General features: G+C 43.2%; 1 pseudogene; it reads left to right on the top strand.

The window, feature by feature from the left end:
• The first annotated feature begins 2,838 nt into the window (after nucleotides 1-2,838).
• Nucleotides 2,839-6,391, top strand: LOC132015019 (small ribosomal subunit protein uS13-like; annotated as a pseudogene).
• The last annotated feature ends 312 nt before the right edge of the window (nucleotides 6,392-6,703 follow it).

Genomic DNA, 6,703 nt, shown 5'->3' on the forward strand with positions numbered 1-6,703 from the left:
CTTTCCTCCCCCCCACCTTTTTTTTAAGATTTTATTTATTTGGGGCGCCTGGGTGGCTCAGTGGGTTAAAGCCTCTGCCTTCAGCACAGTTCATGATCCCAGGGTCCTGGGATCGAGCCCCACATCAGGCTCTGCTCAGCAGGGAGCCTGCTTCCCTTCTTCGCTCTCTGCCTGCCTCTCTGTGATCTCTGTTAAATAAATAAATAAAATCTTTAAAAAAAAAAAAGATTTTATTTATTTGAGAGAGAGAGCACAGGCAGGGAGAGGAAGAAGCAGGCTCCCCATGGAGCAGAGAGCCTGTCATAGGGCTTGAACCCAGGGTCCTGGAATCATGACCCGGGTTAAAGACAGACGCTCAGTTGACTAAGCTCCGAGGCACCCCTACCCCTCCCTTCTTCTGTCAGCCTTGTTGTCGATACTGAGAATGTGCAGTACCAGGCATCATGGTGAACTAAAGATAAATACAGTTTATGTCTTTAAGAAGCCCCCACTCTGGGTGACTGGGTGGCTCAGTTGGTTGAGCGTCTGCCTTTGGCTCCGGTCATGATCCCAGGGTCCTAGGATCGGGGACCATGTTGGGCTCCCTGCTTAGTGGGGAGCCTGCTTCTCCCTCCCTTACTCCCCCGTGCGCATGAGTGCTCTCTCTCTGTCAAATGAATAAATCCTTTAAAAAAGCCCACAGTGTAATAGAAAACATACTGTGACAACTCTAATGTAATGTAAAGTGAGGGTGTTTTAGTAAAGAGGTGGGTTGTTTCAGGTGACTTTTATAAAAGAGTGTAGGAGCTCCTTTGTTTTCTCCCTCAAAGCAATGGGGAAAGAATTAAATTATTATCTATGTAATAGACTGATGGGATTATTATATTATTATTATTATTGTGAAATTAAAGTGCCTCAGGTGTCTTTTTATTTATTTACTTATTTTTATTTAGAGAGCAGGGTGAGGGGCAAAGGTTGAGGGAGGGAGAATATCAAACAGACTCCTCACTGAGCTCAGAGCCTGGCACTTGGCTCAATTTCATGACCCAAAGATCATGACTTGAGCCAAAATCAAGAGTCAGATGCTTAACCAACACAGCTATCCAGGCGCACATGTGCCCCCCCACACACTTCTTTTTAAGATTCTCTTTTTAGGGCACTTGGGTGACTCAGCCAGTTAAGTGTCTGCCTTTTTTTTTTTTTTTTAAAGATATTTATTTATTTATTTGACAGAGAGAAATCACAAGTAGGCAGAGAGGCAGGCAGAGAGAGAGAAGAGGAAGCAGGCTCCCTGCTGAGCAGAGAGCCCGATGCCGGGACTCGATCCCAGGACTCTGAGATCATGACCTGAGCCGAAAGCAGCAGCTTAACCACTGAGCCACCCAGGCGCCCAAGTGTCTGCCTTTGACTCAGGTCCTGATCCCCAGGGTTAGGGTCAGGGCTTGGGTTCCTTGTTCAGTGGAACCCCTTCTCCCTCTGCCTGTCACTCCCTGCTTGTGCACTCACTCACTCTGTCAAATAAATCTTTAAAAAAATAAAAATAAAAACCTTAATGATACAAGTAGAAAAATAGGGAACAAATTAAGATCATCTGAATCCTAATTTTAGCAAAGGAGGGGGGAGCCTTACCGATATCTGGAGGAACATGTTAAATATAGGGAACAGCAAATATAATGGCCTTACAGCACTAGAATACCTGAAATGTTGGAGAGAAGGGAGGCCTGAGAAGACAAAGCTAATAACCAAGGGCTGGATTTTGCTGGGGAAAGAGGAAGAGGTTGGGAAGTGTGGCTTCAGCAGTCAAGAGGTAAATGCCTTTATAGAAAGGGGAGCTGCTATCAGAAGTCGTATATTTGTAATGTTATGTATTAGATACTAGGATAGATATTAGGCTTAAGAACTTTAAAGACTAGATGTGTTAAATTGTGTGAATGTCCACACTAGGTGAGCCTATTTTAAAAAAAAGTTGTCTTTCGGCGTATGAATTTTCTATTTCCCACAGAAGTAATTCAAAATTAATTGGATTAAATAGTCAAAAACAGTGCATTTTTGTATTATGAAATACACATTGAAAGAAATATACCATAGATGGGAGTCATGAATACAGAAAACAAGGAAACTAACTTCCAAGAAAGCAAACATGGGCAAGTGGAATAACAAGTTTTGCCAATTTAACCTCCCACCAACAGTATAGGAGAGGGAGGTCTTTTCCTGAAACAAAAAGTGTTGCGATCTTAGTAAAGGAAAATAAGATATACTCTTCATTAGCTACAGCACAAAATTGTTTCAAGATGAAATTAAGGTAACACAAAAACTGTATGACAAGATAAAAAGAACTAATGGAAGAACTTCTGGCTGACTCAGAATATGTGATTCTTTTTTTTTTTTTTTTTAAGATTTTATTTATTAATTTGACAGAAATCACAAGTAGATGGAGAGGCAGCCAGAGAGAGAGAGAGGGAAGCAGGCTCTCTGCTGAGCAGAGAGCCCGATGTGGGACTCGATCCCAGAACTCTGAGATCATGACCTGAGCCGAAGGCAGCGGCTTAACCCACTGAGCCACCCAGGCGCCCAGAATATGTGATTCTAGATCTCAGGGCTGTGAGTTCGACCCCTGCATTGGGTGTAGAGTTTACTTTTAAAAAGCTAATGGAACTGGGACGCCTGGGTGGCTCGGTTGGTTAAGCAGCTGCCTTCGGCTCAGGTCATGATCCCAGCGTCCTGGGATCGAGTCCCACATCGGGCTCCTTGCTCAGCAGGGAGCCTGCTTCTCCCTCTGCCTCTGCCTGCCATTCTGTCTGCCTGTGCTTGCTCTCTCCCCCTCTCTCTCTCTGATAAATAAAAAAATAATAATAATAATAATAATAAAAAAGCTAATGGAACTAAGGGGTAAAGTAAGACTATAAGATGTTAGTACAAAGATAGATACTGTGGAATCCTGTATACTTGAGATGATGCCCTAATTCTTGTGTATACTTGTAATTGATCCCTAAAAACTTGTCCACTTAAGAAATCCACACATGGTCATAAAAAGCTGTTGCTCAACAGTCATGAGTCCCCATCGTATACTGTGCTGTGGAATCCAACTTAATTCAGGGATAATTTTTCATGGCATAATTTTCAGATGCCTACAAATACTGTTTCTTTGTAAATTTGAGAGGATACTCCCTTGATGCAGGAAGTGTAACTGGCATTTTAATGAGTTGGGAATAAAATTGACAGATTTGGGGAAAATGAGACTATCCAAAAGAGGATCTAGGGGCACCTGATTGCTCAGTTGGTGGCGCCTGTTGACTCTTGATTGGCAGGATTGTGAGTTCAAGCCTCATGTTTGGCATGGAGCCTACTTTTTAGATTTTATTTGAGAGGGTGCAGGCAGGTGGCAGGAGCGGGGGCAGAGAAAGACTCTTGAGCCAGGAACTCCCCACACAGCTCCATCCCAGAACCCCAGAGATGGTGACTAGCCAAAGGCAGATGTTTAACTAATGGAGACATCCACACGCCCCTCTGACCACTCAATTTGAGAAAATTCAAAGTATGTATAGAGGAGAGAATGGGGTGTTTGTTGGGAGATGGATGGTAGTGAAGTTTGCACAGTGTGAATACTTAATGCCACAGATCCGTGCACAGTTAAAATGGTAAATATGTGTAATTCACCACACACAAAGACATAATAAAAAACTCCCTAAAATAATATAGATCCACACATCTAATTTGGTATTATTTCTCTCTAGTGTATCCTGTCATTTGATGGTTGCCAAATGATTAGGTAACCAGTGAGGTAACTTGCTTCATGACTTGCTGTACCGTTGGTGCCTAGAACAGTGCCTGACATGGAGTAAATGGCCCAATACATGTTTGTACAAATGAATGAATGGGGATAGTAAAAGGAAAAAGATTGGTAGGGTCCATAACTAAATTCCCAATCAGAAAGTTACATCAAGTTAAACCAAAGAGCTAAAGTATTAAAGTATACAAAAGGTAAGGTATAAGCTGAAGTATGTTCAATCATGATGATCCTATAAAAGAATTAAGCATCACTTTTGTTACAAAACCCTCTAATAAAGGAAGAGAAGTGACTATAACAATTATGAAAGGATTGGGTCTTAACTCACCTTGAAAGTTCATTTATATGGAACACTGAGATCCCTGATGTCAGATAAGTGAAGCATTCTGATATTTACAAAATCAAGTGCAGAGAAGTCACAGTGGAAAATGTTCTTTTTTTGAAAGACATGAATTTTGTTTTCTGAGTACTGTACATTAAAAATTATTTTTGAGGGTGCCTGGGTGGCTCGGTAAGCCGCTGCCTTCGGCTCAGGTCATGATCTCAGGGTCCTGCGATCGAGGCCCACATTGAGCTCTCTGCTCAGCAGGGAGCCTGCTTCCCTCTCTCTCTGCCTGCCTGCCTCTCTGTCTACTTGTGATCTCTCTCTGTCAAATAAAGAAATAAAATCTTATAAAAAAAACAAAAATTTTAAAATTCTTTTTGAGGGGGCACATGGCTGGCTCAGTTGATAGAACATGCAATTCTTGATCTCTGTGAGTTTGAAACCCAGGTTGTGTGTAGAAATGTGTCTTTGAAAAAATTATTTTCAGGGGGCGCCTGGGTGGCTCAGTGGGTTAAGCCGCTGCCTTCAGCTCAGGTCATGATCTCAGGGTCCTGGGATCGAGTCCCGCATCGGGCTCTCTGCTCAGCAGGGAGCTTGCTTCCCTCTCTCTCTCTCTACCTGCCTCTCCATCTACTTGTGATCTCTCTCTGTCAAATAAATAAATAAAATCTTTAAAAAAAAAAAAAAAAAGAAAAAATTATTTTCAGGGTCCCCTGGCTGGCCCGGTCGATAGACCATAGGATTCTCTTTTTTTGTTTTTAATTTTATTTACAGGGGCGCCGGGGTGGCTCATTTGGCTAAGCAACTGCATTCTGCTCAGGTCATGATTCTGGAGTCCCGGGATCAAGTCCCACATCAGGCTCCCTGCCCAGTAGGGAGTCTGCTGCTCCCTCTGACCTCTCCCCTCATTCTTCTGCTCAATCTCTCATCTCTCAAATTAAAAAAAAAAAAAAAAAAAAAAAAAATTTAAGATTTTATTTGAGGGAGAGCATGAGCATGGGGCCGAGGGGGCAGGACTGACAGAGGGAGTGGGACATGCAGACTTCCTGCTGAGCAGGGCCTGATGAAGCACTGTTCCAGGATCCTGAGATCATGACCAAGCTGAAAGCAGACAAATAAGCCACCCAGCTGCCCCAGTAGAGCATGGGATTCTTGATTGTGGGGTTGTTAGTTTTAATCCCACATTGGGTATAGAGATTACTTACATAAAAATCTTTTGGGGGTAGGGAGGGGGGGAATCTTCTGGGGGTGCCTGCATGGCTCAGTGCTGAGCGTCTACCTTCAGCTCGGGTCGTGGTCCCAGGGTCCTGGGTTCAAGCCCATCATCGGGCTCTCTGCTTGGCAGGAGTCCTGCTTCTCCCTCTCCCACTCCCCCTGCTTGCATTCCCTCTTTTGTGTGTGTCTCTGTCAAATCTTAAAAAAAAAAAAAAAGAATGGTTAAAACATTTAAAAAATAAATATATCTTTTAAAAGTTATTTTCAGCTCTTCCACAGGAGGCGTACACGCTGCCACTGGGGCCGCTGCCATGTCTCTAGTGATCCCTGAGAAGTTCAGCACATTTTGCGAGTACTCAACACTAGTATCGATGGGTGGTGGGAAATAGCCTCTGCCATCACTGCAATTAAGGGTGTGGGGCGGGCGCCTGGGTGGCTCAGTGGGTTAAGCCGCTGCCTTCGGCTCAGGTCATGATCTCAGGGTCCTGGGATCGAGTCCCGCATCGGGCTCTCTGCTCAGCAGGGAGCCTGCTTCCTCCTCTCTCTCTGCCTTCCTCTCTGCCTACTTGTGATCTCTCTCTGTCGAATAAATAAATAAAATCTTAAAAAAAAAAAAAAAAAAAAAAAAAAGGGTGTGGGGCAAAGATAAGCTCATGTAGTGTTAAGGAAAGCAGACCTCAATCTCACTAAGAGGGCCGGCGAGCTCACTGAGGATGAGGTGGAACGTGTGATCACCATTATGCAGAATCCTCGCCAGTATAAGATCCCAGACTGGTTTTTGAACAGAAGGATGTGAAGGATGGAAAGTACAGCCAGGTCCTGGCCAATGGCCTGGACAGCAAACTTCGTGAAGACCTGGAGAGACTGAAGATCAGGGCCCAGAGAGGGCTGCACCACTTTGGGGGACTTCTTGTATGAGGCCAGCACACCATAGGGTTCTGGGGCCACACTGTGGGTGTGTCCAAGAAGAAATAAATCTGTAAACCTTGTCTGTTAATAAAATAGATTATACACCTAAAAAAAAAATATTTTCACTAATCTCTTTGTAAAGGTTCAAGTGTAATTAAACTTTTTTTTTTTTTTTAAGACTACTTATTTGACAGAGAATACATGCAGGGGTAATGGGAGGGAGAAGCAGGCTTCCTGCTGAGCAGGGAGCCCAATGTGGGACTCAATCTAGGACCTGAGATCATGACCTGAGCCAAAGGCAGATGCCTAATGACGGAGGCACCCGTACAAATGTAATTAAACTTTTAATATAATTTTTAAATTTTAAATTATTGTTTCTATGTTCTGATTCCTCAAGATTATGGCTGTTTACACTTATTTTTTTATTTTTTTTTAAAGATTTTATTTGACAGATTACACGTAAGCCAAGAGGCAGGCAAAGAGGAAGC

This window comes from Mustela nigripes, chromosome 4, assembly GCF_022355385.1.
Source record: "Mustela nigripes isolate SB6536 chromosome 4, MUSNIG.SB6536, whole genome shotgun sequence".
NCBI classification, from domain to species: domain Eukaryota; kingdom Metazoa; phylum Chordata; class Mammalia; order Carnivora; family Mustelidae; genus Mustela; species Mustela nigripes.